The following is a 21,641-nucleotide window of genomic DNA, read 5'->3' as shown; positions in this document are numbered from 1 at the left end:
AAATGGAGGTATTTGTGATGAGGTGGATGGAGTTAGAGTCTGTCATACAGAGTGAAGTAAGTCAGAAAGAGAAAAACAAATACAGTATGCTAACACATATATATGGAATCTAAGGGGGGGAAAAAAAAAAAAAAAAGGCCATGAAGAACCTAGTGGCAAGACGGGAATAAAGACACAGACCTACTAGAGAATGGACTTGAGGATATGGGGAGGGGGTGGGGTGAGATGTAACAGGGTAAGAGAGTGTCATGGACATATATACACTACCAAATGTAAAATAGATAACTAGTGGGAAGCAGCCGCATAGCACAGGGAGATCAGCTCTGTGCTTTGTGACCACCTAGAGGGGTGGGATGGGGAGGGTGGGAGGGAGGGAGATGCAAGAGGGAAGAGAAATAGGAACATATTGTATATGTATAACTGATTCACTTTGTTATAAAGCAGAAGCTAACACACCATTGTAAGGCAATTATACTTCAATAAAGATGTTTAAAAAAAAAAAAAAAAAAGGAAGAGGTCCCACTGATCTTAAATGTACTGTCTGTTTTCCGTCTTTCTCACCCTGGTTTTAGTTTCCTCTGCCCATGGGTGATGGGTGATCATGCAGACCTAAATTCATCTTTGCTTTCAAAATTATATGCCGTGGTTTAATGTTGCACGTATAAATGGGTACTCCATTAGGTTTTCATGTTTCTTTTGCCACTTGCCTAACTACCAGCTGCCCTCTAGGTTTGAAAGGAGAATTAGTTACATCCACCATTAGTTTTATCACTTTATTTTTTGTGTTTAGTCTGAAAGAAAGTGCTCAGACAGACACAGTTGCAGAAACAAGTCAGCTAGTGCCCTGTACTTTGGGGACAATATTGCTGATTATGCCTTTGAGGGCTATTCCTATCAATGAAACTAGAGGCTGGGTAGAAAATCCAGGTCCATTTATGTCAGATACATTATATTACCTTTTTTAAAAAACGGGAGGACGTCTTCACTCAGATCTTTTACTGCTTTAGGACAGTGAGACCTTAAACAGAGAGAAGTTTACCTGAGTGAGTCTCCTTGGGACCTCTCCTGGCTTCCTTTGAAAGCCAAGCTCTGTCCTTTGAAGCTAGCTAGATCTTGGTTCATTGGAAAGCAGTGGGCATGTGAGGGTAAGGCGAGTGGCTTTTATTTGTTTCCTATATAACAGGTAGAAGGAGAATACCATTTCTGCCTACGGTTTAGCAAGAAGATTACCTGGAGGAGAGGTCTGGGCCCATTTCTCTTGATAGCATTTATGAGACCAAGGACTCCAGAGTACAAGAAACAGAAGACACAGGAGGTGTGGGGAAGGAGTACCAGGCAAACAGAGGAGAGTTTTCATATTTTTATTCATCCAAGACTGTGCCTGCTTGAAAGTACTTTTTTTATGGGAGGGATTGGGGCAGTTCTCTCTACGTATTGGAAGGAAAAAGGTTCCTTTTGTTTTATATTGAGTTCAGGGAAAGGTGATAAAAATAATAGCAAAAATTTGGTATGCTAAGCATTTCACATAAATTATATCACACAATTCTTATATAAGCCTCTGATGATGTTTTTATTACACTATTATTCTCATTTCATTGATTAGGTAAGAGGTTTAGAGAGGTTAGTCGCTTGTGTCAAGTCACATAGCTGGTCCTAACAACTACATTATATGGCCTCCCTCACATGCTGTTAGGATATATCAATATCTTTACAGAGAGTTATGTTGTAATAAAATATGAATGTCCTCATTCCAGCAAATTCATTTTCTAAGACCAAAGCATTCACATGTCAGTTGTGGGTTATCTGATTCACTAGAATCCTCTGCTGAAAAATAAAAGTGCCCCATTTGTTTCTCAACCTTACAAATATTGAGAAGTGGTAAACTTTTATTTTTTACAGCCATGTCCCTTGGCCTACTATTTTGGATCATGTGCATATGCTGGGATTAGAATAATAAAAAGAAAGAGACAGAGGTTTTGGGAAAAAGAAATTACATGGAAAGGAAAGGTATTTACAACTAAGCATAATACAAAAATTAAAATTTGATTTTTTAACAATAACAAAAAATACAAGGACAGGTATTTATGTGTCTCACAGAAAAATAAGAAACCTATAATGCTGGTATTGTCAGCACAAAATTAAGTTTCATTGTACGTGGATAAGTAAAGGGATTCCAGCCCAGAAAAACTGGTCGGTAATCATTCATGGCTGGCTATCCTAGAAATCAACGTAGATTCTTTCATGATCAATATAACTGCAGTGTTCTAAACCAGTCAAGCCTACTGGCTGTGGTCGACTATAATGAAACCACTCGGCCACACTCAGGTATGACCTGAGCATGTGCTTGTATTAGTGCCAGAACAGTTTTTTCAGCCCCTCAAATGGAAAAGCATTGAATCAAAGAAGATATGGACTGATTGGAAAGTGTAGGGAAGTAAGTCTCTTGGGCTCCTGTTACTCCTTCACCAAATAGATCTGGATATTTTATGTCTGGCATCACAGAATATCTCTGCTTCACTGTCACCCGTCCAATCCTTACTCTGTATCTCTTTTCTCAAACCATTGCAACCTGTCCTGAATGCTGCTGCTAATTTTGAATACCCACCTTTTACAGCTTGTACTGTTAAATAGGGCACAAATATCTTTGAAATATTTCACTCAGATAATGTAGCAGGAAGCATGTTGTAATCCACAAGGTATTTTGCAATGTAGTGTATTATATATATATGTAATATCTAAGTAGTAATTGACTTTCTATATTCAATCCTACAATAAGTACTTGCTGATCTTTTAACCCGTGGCAGACATCATGGTTATTATAGGGGATGAAGGAGATATATCCCACTAGTGAGGACCCAACACTGGTGAATAGTACAGCCATCTAAGCTTGTAATTAATACGCCATGTGGCTGGGCGAAACAGGAGAATTCTCGCAAAGGATTTCATGCTATTAGATACTGCATCTTAGATACTAAGCAGAAGTTTGCTAGGAAGCAGAAGAAAGATAGGCCAAGTGGAATACCCAGCAGCCACAGAGTAAGGACAAATCATAGTCAGAAAATGGTGGGGAATTTGACCAGAGTATATGGTGAAATTGGAGGATGGAGGCAAGATGAGCAAGGAAGATAGAATCACTTAGATGGTGAAGGACCTTGAAAGTGATGTAGAGGAGGTGGATTTTTTTCTGAAGGAAGCATTTTAGGTAGAGAAATAATTCCATCAAAGCCCCATGGAGATTGAACTGAAAGGGAGTGAGGCCAGAGGTAAGATCAGTTGTGGGCTGTTTAAGTAGGTAAGAAAAGAGATGATGAATTCTTAAGCTAGACAAGAGTATATGTCTTGACTCCTCAGCAAAACTCTAAGTTCCTTGGGGAGATATTAAGCATAAGTTATGTTTTGCTTGTCCTTCTTTGTTTCTAGAGTAATTCTGTGTACATAGTAGATGCTTGGAAAATACTCACCGTATTAATAGATTAGGAATCCATCTTTACTTAGGAAAATGTACTTGCACAGTGTAGGCCTGACCCAGTGACTAGGGTGTTTTTAGTAAAGCTCTCTCAATATTAACAACATGGAAATCACCACTTTATAAATTACTCCATGAATGAAAATTATCTTGAAGTGTCCCCTGATAGCCAAATGTCCGGAAGTTTGCCCATCAAAAACTCTCTTTTTTGGACCTTCAACATAGTAGCTTTTGAAGATTTAGATATCTTTAGGATTCATGGAGATGAAAACATAAATCTGAAAATCATTATTTTATTTCATCTTTCATTTTATTTTATTTTATTATTGTTGTCTCTAATAATAATCACAGGTTTCATTATTGAATACTTACTCTGTGGTTGTCACTCCTCCAAGTACTCTGAGGACATTTTCTCATTTAATTTTTACACATTCACTGTGAGGTAGGTTTTATTACTAATCCCATATTAAAAATGAGGAAATTGGGACACATATAGTTTAAATAACTTGTCCAAGAGCAAGTAGCTAAAGACAGAAGAGCTTCCAACCCAGGTTTTCTGACCGGAAATCACACTCATCACTATAAAAAATGAAGAGATAGGCAGATTTAGGGTAGCACAAAGGTCAAGTGCTGGGACCCTAATAGTATCATTGCAGTGACATGATTTTTAGAGACTCTGGGCAGGCTTTGGGGGAAAAAAAAAAGTTAAAAAGGGAAAAAAGGAATAAAAGAAAGAGAAATGAGTTCAAAACAAGAATATATGCTGTCACAGTGAGCGCATAATAAATATTTTTGAATGAAATGAAAGATGAAAGACAGAGACAGAGGAGGATTTCATGGCAGGGAGTAAAAGATGGCCCTCAACCATGGCTTTGGGTTCCGTCCTTGGTAGAGAAGAACTGTGTACTTAAGATATAAACGTTTTGGTGGATTGCAGCTTCACTTACTCCCAGGCTATTTCTGGACCTGTTAACAAATTCATAAATCTTCACCCACTATTTTTTCTTTCTGGTTAGGATCAGCCCAAATGATTCTAGCTTTCGGAATACTTATTATCATACTTCAAATACAGTATCAAGGAAAGAATAACTTAATTGTAAAACCTGTTTTTCTGATTTTGGGTCTGAGATTCTCATATTCAGTGAAAGCAGTTGCTCTGGTGCATAGAACATGTCCTCAAATAACATGAGAGATTATGCCACAGTTGTATATGAAGGTCAGAATGTTTTTCATAATTTGATACAGACAGAATGATTAAAAAGCCCACTCACCTCTTCCTTCTTCATTGTTCTGTCTCTTTTAATTTGGATCCCTTTGGGTTGGTTATAACCAGTGGAAAAGAAGTGCAGTCTATAGAATGAGAAGCGGGATGTTGTGGAATATGGAAATCATTTCTATATATGCAGAGGGGAAACCTAATTACCTCTATCGATCATTCATCTGGTCGTTCCTCTCCGCTGTTCTGTTTAGTGTTGTTATATACTTGGCATAATTAGAGCATTAGTGCCTCCTTTCACAGGGCATGTGGTTGCTGGTCATTAGCAAACTTGACAGACATGTCAAAAAGAACAGACCTAAGAAGAAAAGCAAACTTTCTTTCCACAGAGGGCTTTCTCTAGTTAACCCCTTTTTTTTTTTTTCTTCTGCAAATGTCGTTGGAATTATATTTCAGGTGCAAGCCGTCTAAGCTTCAACTGACTGTTAGTTACCTAGTCTTGGAAGTGATTCTTCCTGTAGAGTAGTAGCAAAGCAGTGCTCTATAGGCCCCTGAGATGTCTGTTAAATCCCTTACGATATGTTAAAAACCCAGTTAGCATTTTAAGATTCTCTAGGGCCTCCAGGTGGGGAGGGATTATTCAGAGATGGAGATAGAAGTCTGGGCCTTTGTGTGGCAAGGGTAATGGGAATGGTCCAAGGTTCAGCCTCTTGTCAAAAATAAGTTTCAAACGTGATCGAGCTTTTTATGCTCATTATTTCAGAGTGATCTGCACCTGTGTGGTTGGCATCAGCAATACCAGTTGAAATACCTAAAACTCTTCATCACTTAATTTTTTTCCCCGGCCATTATAATGAGCCAAAAAAACAAACATGCTGATGGAAGGACTAGGCTGAGTGATAAAAATGAAGCTCCAGGTTGAGGTTCAGGCTTTCCACTAAATACTCTGTGACAATGGGAAGTAATTTCTCCACTCCACGTTCTTTTCATAGGAGTTGGTTGGTTTTGGGAGTTTAAATTCAAATACCATTAGAGGCCTGGGCAAAGAACATAATACAAAAGGTAGAGATAAGGTCTGTGGCAATTGGAGAGAGCATGTCCACCTGGCCTAAAGGCATTGCAGCCTTAACACACTTAAAAATATCCTCTCACAGAAAATTCATCTATGGGAAATATTTGGCCAATAGTTATCAGTTTACCACTCCTAGGCTATATAATCTAACCCCTCTCTCTCTTTTTTGTTTTAGTCTAAATTTTCTGTTTCACAAAAGAAAAATAAAAGAGCAAATGAAAGACCTAAATGAAATGCCTTCTAGTAAAAACTTTTTTAAAGGAACAAAGCAAATTATGTGGGGATAAAAACTGACTTAGTTTAGATAGAAAAAAAAAAGGCCAGGGTGTCAGTTAGATAGAAGTTGAATGTGAATAGCTAGTGTATTATTGTCGTGGGGGAAGGAAAAGGGCTGCATAATCCTGAAATGCAACATGAAAAACCTGTCACATGGTGTCTCGAAGTCATTTTTTCACTGTCCTCAACTTTGGTCCGACCCTTATTATAGGGGAGTCCAGATGTGGTCAGGGACCCTTAAAAGGGATATGAAAAAGCCAAGAAGCACCCAGAGCTTAAAAGAACAGAAACATTGTTTCTTTTGAGGAAAGGCTAAAGGAATTTGAATTGATTGCAGAGAACAGGATGGGATGTATTTTCATGTTGGGAATGTAAAGCAGTTTCCTCTGTATCTATGAGTAAAGACATTAGCTGGAATAAGTGAGCTTAAATGAAAGCAATGGAGATGCTGTTGACTACTTGGAAGGACAGGATCTTGCATAATAGGGTGGCGAAATGCTAGAAGGGTCTACATAGAGATGCTTTGATATCTTCATCCCAGGGGATCATCAAATAGAGAAAAGGCGAGTGATTAATCTGATTATCCTGATGGTAAAGAGCAACCGTTCAGCACTTGAATCTGATATAGTCTTGTTTGACATCACCATCGTCCCCATCACCCCCAATCTTGTGGTTACCTCCTTTAACCATAATGAATGGATTTCAAATAAAGATGGCCAAAGATCCTCTTGAAGTACTGGAACAGAATCTCAAAGCCACTGAGAATATCAAATTTATTATTATTTTTTTTCCCTGAGTTCTTTTCTGGGCTAGTAGACCTCATTATTTTTTTTTTAATTATTATTTATTTATTTATTTTTGGCTGTGTTGGGTCTTCGTTTCTGTGCGAGGGCTTTCTCTAGTTGCGGCGAGTGGGGGCCGCTCTTCATCGCGGTGCGCGGGCCCTCTCACTATCACGGCCTCTCTTGTTGCGGAGCACAGGCTCCAGACGCGCAGGCTCAGTAGTTGTGGCTCACGGGCCTAGTTGCTCCGCAGCATGTGGGATCTTCCCAGACCAGGGCTCGAACCCATGTCCCCTGCATTGGCAGGCAGATTCCCAACCACTGCGCCACCAGGGAAGCCCTAGACCTCATTTTTAATTCCTGGTCACCTGCTCTGTCTAGTTCACCCAGCATGTAGGCAACTCTGCATTTAGAGCTCTGTAGAGCAAGAGATCAAACTGACCAAGATTAAGGTGTCAGTTAATTTAGTTTCCCCTGAGGCCTCATTCTTTAGCTTGCAGGTGGTCCCTTTCTCACTATGTCCTCACATGGTCTTTCCCTGATGCTCATATGTACCTGGCTTCTCTCTGTAGGAGCAAATCTCCTTTTCTTGTACGGACACCAGTACCAGTCTTGTACAGATCAAATGAAGGCACACCCAAATTCCTAGGAGGAAGATTCTGTTGTATCTGGTTTGGGGCAAGTGTTTGCCTGGTTTTAATAAACTATACCCTGAGATAGGGTGAGAGTTGTTTGGTAGGAGGACCTACCAGCATAGGTGGTGTTATGGGATAAATGGTGTTGTTGCAGGAGAAGGGAGAGTGGGAGAATGGTCATGTCCCAGGTCTCAGGCGAGTTCCTGGAATGGTCCACCAAGTGAGGGTCCTTGGCTTCATGCAGGAAAGAATGCAAGAGCAAGCCAAAGAAAAGCAAAAGCAAGTTTATTCAGAGGTACACACGCCATAGGCAGAATTTGGATCGTCTCAGAAAGTGAGAGCAGCCCCGGGGTATGGGGGTGGTTTGTCTTTATGGGCTGGGTAATTTAATATGCTAACAAGAGGGAGGAATATTCTTACTATTTTGGGGAAGGGGCAAGGACTTCCAGGAATTGGGCCACTGCCCACTTTTTGACCCTTGATGGTTGGCCCTAGAACTGTCATGGCGCCTGTCATGGTGCTGGTGGGTGTGTCATTTATCTGATGTATTACAGTGAGCGTATAATGAGGCTCAAGGTCTACTGGAAGTTAAATTTTCCACTATCTTGGGCCTAGGTTGTCCAAACCAGTTTTTGTCATATCCTGTTTTTCTCAATGGCTGTGTCCCCCTCTTCATTCTTTTAATCGTTGTGCCCTGCTCCCTTCCTTCCTGTCTCATGTGCTCCCCAAAATCCATATCTTGAAGCCCTAAGCCCCAGTACCTCAGAATGTGACTCTACTTGGAGATTGTCCCTTTAAAGAGGTAAATAAGGTAAAACGAGGTTGGTAGGGTGTGCCTTCATTTGATCCTATTGGTGTCTGTACAAGAAAAGGAGATTTGCTCATACAGAGAGAAGCCAGGTACATACGAACATCAAGGAAAGACCATGTGAGGACATAGTGAGAAAGTGACCACCTGCAAGCTAAAGAATGAGGCCTCAGGGGAAACTAAATTAACGGACACCTTAATCTTGGACTTCTGGCCTCCAGAACTGTGAGACAATAAGTTTCTGTTGTTTAAGCCATCTAGTCTGTGGTGGTATTTGGTTATGGCGGCCCTAACAAATGAATACAGGTGGTCAGTGTAAGTTCTTTGAGAAATGGACCTGAGCAGATTCCCCAAGAAATCTGCTGTCATCACTATAACCGTTATCATTGCCTGTATCAACAGCAGGTGACGATTCTACGGAGATTTACGTAACTATAACCGCACCCCCCCTTGCTAGGAGTTTATTATAAGTATTGCACTTTTCTAGGGCTGGATCAGAGAATGCAGCAGCTCAGCTCGATCCTAAATCATTCTGAATATTCTCTAGCCTGTACGTGGTTGGAGCAAAAGTTGTAGGGAAGGGGGAAGTCATAGCAGTTTGTGTTTTTGCAGCTGTGGCTGCTGTGATAGGAGATCCAACCAGAGCCATCCTGACGGTCCCCACCCAACAGCCCAGCCATGGCAAGCCTTATCCTGCCCTCTCTGTTTCCCCACAGTTGACTGCCACGGCTGGAGCTATGTTCAGGGTGGAGTTGCTTCACAGCCCACTTTATGCCAGTGATTGCTACTGGGACTGGCTTTAGCGGGCAGTGGCCTTTACAAACTCCTCAGCAGATATAAACCTATTAGGACTAAGTGACTTTCCCTTGGCCCAGACTACTCACGTTACACCCTCAATTCTCTTCTTGACTCGAGCTGCAGGGACCTGCCTTGGGATTGTCTGGTGGTGTAGGGACAAGTGTTAGCATTAATGAAGCTCACCTGCAACTCCTCTTTCCTTCAAGATCTCACCTGTTTGCTAACAAACCTTTCTAAAGGCCCCCAGATAGCGTTGGATGCTCCCGCTGTTATTTGTGGAGGTCAGAGTTTCTCTCTTCGGGGAATTTCCTTGCTGTGTTGTAGGCAGACCTTTTCAATTACACAGTTATTCTTAACACATACCAGAGCCAAAGACAAATTCTGTCCCCTCTGATCTCGTCTAGGCAGATCATTCCTTTACCCTGAAACAGTTGATGCCTTTCTAGTGCTTGCAGAATAAAGCCCAGTTCCTTAGTGTGGTATCCAGAGGTTTCTAACTAGACAACAGCCCACCTCTCTGGCCTTATCCATAACCGCACTCCAGCCTCACAAGTCTACTTGCTATAGTTCCGTCATTACGTCTCATGTTTTGCTTGCGCAGTTTTCTCTGTCTAAGGTGCCTTTTCCTCTCGTAACCATCTCTTTAAATTCTATCCATCTCTGAAATCCTAGATCAAGTGTGATCTTCTCCATAGAAACCTGCTCAGTCTCCTGAGTTGGAACAAATCCCTTCTCCTTGAGTTACCATCACCCAGTCTTCATAACTCCATTAGGGCCTGGCCTTGCTCTCAGCTGCATTAGTATAGTTTTAAGTGTTTATTTCAGCATCAGCCTCCGCTAAACTCCTTAAGGACTAGGACGGTGTCTTGTCTTCCTGTAGATCTGCCCCCAGTATCCGTTCAGTCACTTTAGAGTAATAATTGTCATTTATTAAACATTTACTATGAGCCGAGCTGTTTGCTCAGTGCACATTATTTCATTTAATAGGCAACATTTTTTAAAATGCAGCCTGGAAAGCTTAGAGAGGTTGAATAACTTCCCCAAGATTCTACTGTTTGCAAATGGTAGAGGCAGCATTGGAACCCATGTCTCTGTGATGTCTCAACACTAATGTATAATGCTGCTTTCAGCCCTCAGTATATGCAGGCTGAATTGATTTGGATGAAATAGCCTTTCCATTTTAAGAACTAATTTATGTTAAGGTGAGCTCACGGAACGGCCCCCAGTCATGATTGCTGTTGCTGCCGAGCGCCCCCGAGTGTTGTTAAGGATAGAGGTGCATTGCCGATCTTGGCCCAGCCGTACGGTAGCTGAACAAAGCTGATGTGTCGGATGCAACTGCCATGTTCTGGAAAGAACAGTGGAATGTTAACCAGCACGTTAATCATGCCAACAGATGGTCCACCTGGCTCAGGTTCTTCAACAGACTCTTCCTATCTCTCAAGCTCACTGCTGTGTACCTATTAGTCTGAAGGGAATAATATAAGATACAGGTTTAGGTGGGGAAGCAGGGCAGCATTAGTAATAGTTAGAAGAATAGGTTAGGCTCTCTGATATTTTAATTGCCTTTATTCTGCTTGCCCAGGACACGGACCTTTATCTTTCTATCATAGCAACCCACCCCCATGTCAGTACACTTAAAATATATGCTCACATTCTGGTCCCACACCCAAGATGGTCCCCAGTGACACTTTCACACACACAGCACTGAAAATGGCTACCGCCAACCAGTCAGGTAAGCATATATCCTGAGGAAATTTGCTATCCCTTGGCTTTATTTCTGTTGGCTCAGTGGGCAGATTCTAATTTGAACAAGCAAAATTTAGCCTGCCAGAGGCTGGTGGGCAGGTGTTGCTTTTTATGACTGAGCTGCTTCAATTGCTAGAGCGTCCAGATATTCAAGGCTGACATCACCTCTATAGGAAACCCAAGTTCCATGTGGGGGGGGGGGTCTGGGGTCTTCGCAAATCCCATCTTCCACTGGTCTCACCGACAATGCCTTGACTTATCATTTGTGGAGGTATATATCTCAATGTTGATATTCATATATGTATACCCTATCTATCTATCTATCTATCTATCTATCTATCTATCATCTACATGTCTGTCATACTGAGGTCCACTCAAATCCACAGAAAAACCTAATGAGACACAAAGAGAGATAAACCTGTCTCCACCCTCAAATTGTGGGATGGAGTTGGGTGGGAGAAAGAAACTTATGATAAAGAAAAAAAATAGTGAAAGCAAAAAAGGACAAAGTGTGACAGCTCCCCCTTCCCTTGCTGCCCCTTTTATTTTTTCACAGGGAAGAGAATTAGCCAGTATCGAGCACTACTTAGCATTGGGCGGTTTTCACACGGGGTCTCACTGAATTCCCATCCTAGGCCTTTGAGATAGGTGTCATTGTCTCTTTTCCACAGAAGAGAAGACTGGGAACCAGAGGGGCTAATGTGAGTACAGTCACAGGGATTGTAAACGCTGGGGTGGGGATCACACGCTGATGCTCACCTCTAGCTGCTGTGGTGAACTGCCACATTTCTCAACAGATTTCACACTGCCTCTTCTCTGAAACGAGCCACTTATTCGTGAGAGGAGGTGAAACGTTAGGAGGAATCAATACCTTCTCCTTCATTGCTGTGTTTAATGGACAGTTCTGTGCCAAACCGCCCAAAGTACTTTAGGTACTCTTCAAATACCTACATTTGAAACTCTTGATCAATGCATCCTACAACTCCAGGAGGAAAGATACCCACCCAGAGTAACATCCTCTTGACTGGACACCTACGACATTCATAATCTCCCCAGATTCTTTTTTTTTCCAGGCAGAAAAGATAGCAGTGGTTCATAGTCAAGCCAATTGCTTGTAAAACCCAGGACGTGTGATGTGGGTTGACACATTCTTGGCATACTTTGAATGAAGGCTTCATTGGTAATCTTTGAGTCTTCCAAGCCTTGTTAGATTGGGAAAGGGGCCAGGTCAATTTGTAATCCCGATGACAGAGTCCTGAGACCAGACAAACTTCTGTTACTGTTTTGGGTCAAAATATTAATTCTTAATCCTCTGAGGTCTGGATCCAGATGGCAGAAGAGACCTCAGAGGCATGTCCTGGAGGCAACACATCTGCTTAGCCAATCTACAAAGTGTGGCCTGTTGAAGAACTCACACACTGGCTCCAAGTTTGAGAAACTCCAAAGGAAATCTTAAAAGAAATGGACCATTGGGGATGTGATTAGTGGGAAAATGCAGCGACAGTGATATTTGGGAGAATTTATTTCCTTGGGAACTTACTGAGTAGCATGGAAGCAGAAGAAGGGTGGGAGGAGAGAGGAGGACAGGAAAATTTGTATACAGTGCAGTTTAATTTATTTTGAGTTCTGCATGGTGTCATCATGTATATTTAAGAAATAATTTGTGAAATCTTTTTTTGGTCTTTTATGAAATTTTTTTCTTCTTTCCCAAATGTGCTTTGTCTTAAGCCAGCAGAAACAAAAGTTTTTTCTTTTAAAAACTTGTCATCCTAATGGTTAAAACTGGATGTTCAAGTCTGTTCAAGGCTGATATCTCTAACATACAGAGCAGTTCCAGAAACTTAGTACTGTAGAGTTAGAATTGGCTGTATTTTTTTCTGTTTCCCACTGTATGTGGCTGTGAGGGTACATGCTAAATTGCTTGGTAAAAAATTGCAAATTACCAAAACTTAAATGCACTGAAAGACCTCAGGGTTTTGTTTTGTTTTTTTCCTCCTACTCTTGTTCCTGCCTCTACCTAATGTTTATTCCCATGGGGCAGCTCTGGGAAGTGGGAGAATACACTCCCCACAGTGCCATTGCACATTCTTCCTGACAAGGCTGCAGCAGTGGCATCTTGGTCTTTTAAAATAATAGTGTAGGGTGTATTGTGATTGATTTCCTAACGTCCAATGGAGGTTCATCTTTCCCACCCCAAGTCAGTCACGGTAATTCTACCTCCCTTGCCATTGATTGGTTTAGATGTGGGCAGGCCAGGTCTTCTGAGATTTGCCTAAGGCTCTTGAAATGCCAGTTCTTTCTGAGACTCAGTCTCCCCATCTGTAAAGTGGAGACAATAGTAGTTTCCAAGTCAAGGATTGTCATAAAGATTACATGAGTTCCTACTTAGTCAATACTACCTGGCACATAGTACACACTCAGAAAAAGAGTTTGGGATTAACAGATACACACTACTGTATGTAAAACAGATAAACAACAAGGACCTACTGTATAGCACAGGGAACTGTATTCAGTATCTTGTAATAACATAATGGAATAGAATCTGAAAAAGTGTATATAAAAGTATATATATGTATACATATATATATGACTGAGTCACTTTGCTGTATACATGAAACTAACGTAACATTATAAATCAACTACACTCCAATAAAAAAGTTGTTTCAAAAAAAAATTATTATTGTTCTTTAAAATTTTCCTACCTTTTGATCTAGACATTCTACTTCTAGGAAGTATGCTGAAAACATAATTAGAGATGCATGCAAAGATGTTTAGGTATAGATATAGGTATAGATATATATAGATGTTCATCATAGTATTATTTATAATTGGGACCCAATTATCCAAGAATTGTCCAATAATAATTAACAATGAAATCTCCACTCCAAGGACTATTCTGAAGCCATTAAAACTATGTAGTAGAATTTTATTTAGTGAAATGGAAAGCAGTTAATGGTATATTATTTCATAAAGAGCAGCTTATTTTCCAAAATTGATAGTGATAGATACAACTATAAATACAAATATAAATACAGGTATATGGAGACAGGCAGGATATATACCAAAAGTAGCAGAAAGATGTTTTTAAAATTATAAGCTTCAAAAAAACCATACATGTAATACATATTTAACTGTATTTTTTTAAGACAGAAAAATTCAGATATTAAGAAAATAAAATCACCTCTAATCATACTCAAAAATGTTTAAAAAATCTGGGAGAAAGGACTTTCAAATCTTAAAAGGTGTTTTCTATTTTCTTTTTTCAATTAAGAAGCATTTTCAGTTCTTTCTTCCATGAAAATGCATTGCTTATATACTTTTTAAAGCTACTAAACATACATATTGTTAAAGCCACTTGCCACAGATTTCTGCCAAGACTCTCTGATTCAACTCCATTCAACAAATATTTATAAAGAGTCTATTAGATGCCAGGTACTTTACTAGATGGTTCACAAAAACATATTCAGTCTGCTCCCTTATAGTTAAGACTGTACCAAAGCATCCCAAAGCACAGGAGAGGGAAATGCATTGCACTTGGTTGTCTCTGTTAACAGGGGTGGGAACTGGGGCTTCTGCTTCCCTATGTCTTTCTGCTGTGTGCACAGGGGCTGAGCCAAGGGCTACTGGACTATGTCAGCCCCATTGGTAATGTCCACCATCCTTAGCACTCATCACCGTGATTAAGCATATTCAGCTGAAGTAGAAATGAAAGTGACCTCCAGTGTAGCTTCAACATAAGTCTCCTAACCCTTTCAATCAGGTTGCTGTCCTAAGCCCCTTTCACGTAGAAAATCTGGAGCCACTTCTACCTGCGGAAGGAAGCCAAGGATATTTTAGGTGCTTAGTTCAGTTTGTTCACTGTACTGATATGTCCTCAAAATGGAATACCATTTACAGTCTGATTTTTTCAGAATGAGCACATAGAAGAAGAGAAGAAGAAAAAATTCTCTGTCTTGATTTTGTTCTCCTTCAAATGAGGTATCTTCCACAAAGGGAGAGTGTAAGACAGTGCTTGTGGGCAAAGGGCTGGAGGAACCTCCATTGGAAAGGGGAGTGAAGGCTTCCTGTTTATCTCTTTCCCTAGGACTTCTCATGGAGTTTGAAATGCTGTTGAAGCTCACTGTAAAACACGAAGGTGAAACTCTGTAATGGGAAGTGACAAGGCAGAAGAAACTCCTTTGGATTCTTAAGAAAAGCTGTCCCATTTATCTCCCTTAAACAGCCTTTAAAGGAAGTTTTTAATAACTATACTTCCACCCATGGCCTTAAGTCAAAAACTGTAGGTAGTTACGTGGCCTTAAGTCAAAAACTGTAGGTAGTTACAAGGCCACCATCACCCTGATACCAAAACCAGGCAAAGATGTCACAAAGGAAGAAAACTACAGGCTAATATCACTGATGAACATAGATGCAAAATCTTCAACAAAATACTAGCAAACAGAATCCAACAGCACATTAAAAAGATCATACACCATGATCAAGTGGGGTTTATCCCAGGAATGCAAGGATTCTTCAATGTATGCAAATCAATCAGTGTGATAAACCATATAAACAAATTGAAGGATAAAAACCATATGATCATCTCAATAGATGCAGAAAAAGCTTTTGACAAAATTCAACACCAATTTATGACAAAAACCCTCCAGAAAGTAGGCATAGAGGGAACTTTCCTCAACAAAATAAAGGCCGTATATGACAAACCCACAGCCAACATTGTTCTCAATGGTTAAAAACTGAAACCATTTCCTCTAAGATCAGGAACACGACAAGGTTGTCCACACTCACCGCTATTATTCAACATGGTTTTGGAAGTTTTAGCCACAGCAATCAGAGAAGAAAAAGAAATAAAAGGAATCCAAATCGGAAAAGAAGAAGTAAAGCTGTCACTGTTTGCAGATGACATGTTACTATACATAGAGAATCCTAAAGATGCTACCAGAAAACTACTAGAGCTAATCAATGAATTTGGTAAAGTAGCAGGATACAAAATTATTGCACAGAAATATTTTGCATTCCTATACACCAGTGGTGAAAGATGTGAAAGAGAAATTAAGGAAACACTCCCATTTACCATTGCAACAAAAACAATAAAATACCTAGGCAAAAATCTACCTAAGGAGACAGAAGACCTGTATGCAGAAAACTATAAGACACTGATGGAAGAACTTAAAGATGATACAAACAGCTGGAGAGATATACCATGTTCTTGTATTGGAAGAGTCAACACTGTGAAAAGGACTATATTACCCAAAGCAATCTACAGACTCAGTGCAATCCCTATCAAATTACCAATGGCATTTTTCACAGAACTAGAACAAAAAATTTCAATTTGTATGGAAACACAAAAGACCCCGAATAGCCAAAGCAATCTTGGGAAAGAAAAACGGAGCTGGAGGAATCAGGCTCCCTGATGTCAAACTATACTACAAAGCTACAGTAATCAAGACAGTATGGTACTGGCACAAAAACAGAAATATAGATCAATGGAACAGGATAGAAAGCCCAGAGATAAACCCACGCACATATGGTCACCTTATTTTTGATAAAGGAGGCAAGAATATACAGTGGAGAAAAGACAGGCTCTTCAATATGTGGTGCTGGGAAAACTGGACAGCTACATGTAAAAGAATGAAATTAGAACACTCCCTCACACCATACACAAAAATAAACTCAAATTGGATTAAAGACCTAAATGTAAGGCCAGACACTATCAAACTCTTAGAGGAAAACATAGGCAGAATACTCTATGACATAAATCACAGCAAGATCCTTTTTGACCCACCTCCTGCAGAAATGGAAATAAAAACAAAAATAAACAAATGGGACCCAATGAAACTTAAAATCTTTTGCACAGCAAAGGAAAACATAAACAAGACGAAACAACAACCCTCAGAATGGGAGAAAATATTTGCAAGTGAAGCAACTGACAAAGGATTAATCTCTAAAATATACAAGCAGGTCATGCAGCTCAATATCAAAAAAAACAAACAGCCCTATCCAAAAATGGACAGAAGACCTAAACAGACATTTCTCCAAAGAAGATATACAGATTGCCAACAAACACATGAAAGGATGCCCAACATCACTAATCATTAGAGAAATGCACATCAAAACTACAATGAGGTATCACCTCACACGAGTCAGCATGGCCATCATCAAAAATCTGCAAATAATAAATGCTGGAGAGGGTGTGGAGGAAAGGGAACCCTCTTGCACTGTTGGTGGGAATGTAAACTGATACAGCCACTATGGAGGACAGTATGGAGGTTCCTTAAAAACTAAAAATTGAACTACCATACGACCCAGCAATCCCACGACGGGGCATATACCCTGAGAAAACCATAATTCAAAAAGAGTCATGTACCACAGTGTTCATTGCAGCTCTGTTTACAATAGGCAGGACATGGAAGCAACCTAAATGTCCAGCGACAGATGAATGGATAAAGAAGAAGTGGCACATATATACAATGGAATATTACTCAGCCATAAAAAGAAATGAAATTGAGTTATTTGTAGTGAGGTGGATGGACCTAGAGACTGTCATACAGAGTGAAGTAAGTCAGAAAGAGAAAAACAAATACCATATTCTAACACATATATATGGAATCTAAAAAAAAAAAAAAAAAGTTCTGAAGAACCTAGGGGCAGGACAGGAATAAAGACGCAGATGGAGAATGGACTTGAGGACATGGGGAGGGGGGAGGGTAAGCTGGGATGAAGTGAGAGAGTGGCATGGACATATATACACTACCAAATGTAAAATAGATAGCTAGTGGGAAGCAGCCACATGGCACAGGAAGATCAGCTCGGTGCTTTGTGTCCACCTAGAAGGGTGGGATAGGGAGAGTGGGAGGGAGACACAACAGGGAGGAGATATGGGGATATATGTGTATGTATAGCTGATTCACTTTGTTATGAAGCAGAAACTAACACACCACTGTAAAGCAATTATACTCCAATAAAGATGTTAAAAATAAATAAATAAATAAATAAAATAAAACAAGTACATACAGGTTTAAGCTTTAGCCCAAGATATTGCTATTCACTAAAGTTAAGATAAAATTTCATAATGGAAATGAAAAGAAAGATCTAGCACTTTGTGTACAGTTTAGTAAATAAGACTATCTCTAATTAATAGTGACAAATAATGCCATATTAATGTAAATGTTAATAATAGAGGAAACTGGGTAGAGGACATATGGGAACTCTCTGTACTACCTAAATTTTTCTGTAAATCTGAAACTATTCTAAAGTGTATTAAATAATTTTAATAAAAAGAAAGCATTTCCAATTCAAAAAAAAAAGACTATCTCATGTTTTTTGAGGTAGAAAAAGAAAATTGGGCATTGCTAATCTGATATTTTAATTTTTTACCCAAAAATATCCTAAATATTGTTTTACAGAAGTATGCCACCTAAGAAAAATACATCAAAGTCTAGATAATCCCAGACTATTTAATCTCATATTATGTGGTATAGATGAAATAATGCAAATGCCCTCAATCTATTTGCTAATTTTTCGTGAAGTATTTTATAAATGTACTGTTTCAGTGGGGATATTCCAGTGATCAAAATACTTCATGTAGTAACAATAGGTAATTGCCAGTAGAAATAAATTTGGTTTAAATTTCAGAAATCTCAGTAGTTGGTGATAGTCACGTAATCTGAGCAGGACCCTATGGGGCCTTCCTGGGACAGATCCCTTCCCCATATCCTCAGCTGTAGCTCTTCTCTGAAGTACCAAGATAATAGTATCTCATGCATATTTCCTGAGTTTTTCTGTTGCTAAAAACACCACCAAATGGAAGAAATTAACTACTTGATGTCATGAGCAGTAGCCCCCCAGACCTTCTGGCGCTGGTGGATTGATAATATTAACTGCCCTGTTACCTCACCATCAACCAGAGAATTGTGCACGAGGTAATCACATACCCTGTGAACCCCTTGCCTCTCCTGGCCTTTAAAAATGCTTTTCTGAAACCTTTTGGGGAGTTTGGGGTTTTCTGGGGGCATGAGCCACCTGTTCTCCTTGTATGACCCTGTAATAAAACTTTCTCTACTAAAAAAAACAAAAAAAAAAACCCCAAAAAACAAACAAAAAAAAACCGTAGGTAGCAAAGGTAAGAGTGGTAATGATAGTGGAAGGTTGGAGAAATGAAAGAGGAGTGCAGAAAAAAAGGTATGAAAATTATGGCAGTATAGTTATAGCCTGTATGCAGGGCAGTTTTAGGGCACTGGGAGAAGCTGACCGTTAAACCATTTTGAATTGGTGGTGAAAGTGAGTGGGAATGTTTAGGGTTTTGTTTTATATGGCTGTGATGAGATGAGAGATCAGTAGAAAACAAAAAGCAGAAATATCAAATATACTGAAATTAAACAGCACATGAGCATTAATGGGTCCGTTTCATATAGGATCCATCTGCTGCTAGAGGTAACCGTTCATAAAATCTCAACTTTTGCCAGCAGAGATTTTCTGCCAAACACAGCCTGTTTGCAGTGTCTTAAGCTGTAGATGAGCTAAAGTTTTACTGTGATGGTCTTGGGGCCCTCGTTGCATGAATGAGCCTTAGAGTGTCACCTGTGATGGGAGATGAAGAACACTAAACCCACCATAAGGTTTTGTTATCAGAGGGTAGATCAGAATTTAGAAACTGCAGTACTGTTTTTTTTTTTTAATTATGTAAACAGGAGTAACTGCTTCACATTTATGAATGCTTTTACTTTAATTTAATGGCACCCAAGATGTAGTTAAATTTTATAAACAGTACTAACCTCCCCTGTTTGGGAACCAGGGAGTGATGGCTGCTTTCTTTATGATTATGACATCCTCATAGTGGCAAGATGAAAATTTATGTGATAAAACTGATCTGTGCAGGTAGTCAGTCTGGAATATTCCGAGCCTCCAGAAGTATTTTTGTCTCTCAGTAGTGATTATAGTAGTAGTAATAGTAGTAATAAACGTTGATTAAGCCCACACTATGCCTGGCATTGTCAATTATGGTCATATTGAAAGGGCTCTGGAATTAGTGTTTGGTATGTAGTATCTTATTTTGTCATCACAGTAACCCACTGAGATAGATGCTATTACAATTTCTGCATTTTACAGACCAGAAAATGAGGTTTAAAGAGATCAGTTAATTTGCTTAAGATTATACAGAGGTAAATAGTGGATTTTGACTTAAGTCTAAAATCAGGCACCATGTAGTTAAACACCCATTTACAAGAATCTCACGAGAGACTGGAATTGTTTCAATAATTTCCCTTTCAATTTCATTTCACTGGGAACAAAAGAGATGTGGCATTTAGCAGGTTTGTTAATCAATGCAGGTGGTTCATACAGATATTATAGTTGGACCCCAAAGTATTTGGGTGGTAATGGGAGTACTTTGTTGTTCTTCTTCTTCTTTTTTTGTGACTGGGAGACATGAATTCTTTGGAACATCAGGGAGTGCTCAACCACAGCGAATTGAGACAAAGCATAACTGTCTTGGGAGTAATGAAAGCCCAGGCACAGGAAATTTCTAGCACATGTTTTTGACTGTGTCATCTGCTGTTATTGGAGTCTGTGTGTTTGGTAACGAGCTACAAAAGTGTACCTTCTACTCTGGTTTAGGAGAGGTAGGTCAGGCAGCCCAATAACAAAACTGTTATGAAAGATGGGATCACAGACTCAGAGGTGCCCTGTGCCCAGATCTCGGTTTGCAATCCAGCTAGTGGGTTAGACACTTAGGCCTTGTTCTCTGGGGACAAGAGGGTAGAAACAGGAGGGACTAGAGGATGGAATTATGATGAAAAGCATCTGGCTTTGTTCTTCCCTTAGTTGCCCTTCTCTTAAAAATAGAGAAGCTATTTTTTAAATACACATAGCTTTTTTGTTATATTTATTTGCCAAACTGTTCTTAACACATATGCATGAGCGCCCACGTACACACACACACACACACACACACACACACACACACTGAAAAATAGAACATTTAAACCTTGGAAGCTTCGTGCTGAAATGCTGGTGGGCTAATTAAAAGGACCAAACTATATTTCTTTGTCTGTATCCATTCATCCTTCAGCCTCACCTTCCTGCCTAGATTTCTGTGCTACTAAAGCTTCAATAGGTTTGTGGTAAATTGCAGAGGTGTGCCAGCAGGGGTGTGTTCGAAAGACCGTGATGGGCTTTGTGACTAATGCAAAGGTCTAATTATTATTGTTTATTAGACTAGTTGTTCTGCATTTTGCATTGTCCTTCTGGGTTTCCAGTATTCACAGGTATTTTCAAGACACAAGCACTTCCACACTGTGATATTCCACGGTGGCCTGACAAATGTTTCGTGAAGGCCCGTGTGCTGCCCCTACCATCCTGTGGTTGATTTGGGGACATTAGGGTCTCATCTACACATCCTCCCCTGAACCTTTCTTCCAGTCAGTCCCGCTGTGGACCACCATCCCTGAACTAATCCAACTGTGTGAAAACAGCAAATCTGTTATATCCCCCTACTGTTCCTCCTTTTTTTTTTTTTTTTTTTTGACTTTAAATATATTTATTTATTTATTTATTTTGTCTGTGTTGGGTCTTCGTTTCTGTGCGAGGGCTTCCTCTAGTTGCGGCGAGCGGGGGCCACTCTTCATCGCGGTGCGCGGGCCTCTCACTGTCGTGGCCTCTCCCATTGCAGAGCACAGGCTCCAGACACTCAGGCTCAGTAGTTGTGGCTCACGGGCCTAGCCGCTCCGCGGCATGTGGGATCTTCCCGGACCGGGACACGAACCCGTGTCCCCTGCATTGGCAGGCAGACTCCCAACCACTGCGCCACCAGGGAAGCCCCTGTTCCTCCTTTTGAAACAATTT

General features: G+C 40.0%; 1 protein-coding gene and 1 long non-coding RNA gene across 2 annotated transcripts in view; both read left to right on the top strand.

The window, feature by feature from the left end:
- Positions 1–15,366, top strand: part of LOC309657222 — a 40,138-nt gene extending 24,772 nt beyond the window's left edge. The window contains exons 2-3 of the long non-coding RNA XR_014261719.1: positions 517–15,085; positions 15,118–15,366. This is a non-coding gene — a long non-coding RNA (uncharacterized lncRNA). The remainder of the gene's footprint in view (positions 1–516; positions 15,086–15,117) is intronic.
- Positions 1–21,641, top strand: part of KCTD16 (potassium channel tetramerization domain containing 16) — a 287,404-nt gene that overhangs the window by 99,769 nt on the left and 165,994 nt on the right. The gene's annotated exons all lie outside the window — the stretch shown is intronic.

Source organism: Balaenoptera physalus (assembly GCF_965194825.1).
Source record: "Balaenoptera physalus genome assembly, chromosome: 3".
Classification (NCBI taxonomy): Eukaryota; Metazoa; Chordata; class Mammalia; order Artiodactyla; family Balaenopteridae; genus Balaenoptera; species Balaenoptera physalus.
The sequence above is the reverse complement of the archived record's forward strand: the minus strand, read 5'-3'. Positions and strand labels throughout refer to the sequence as shown.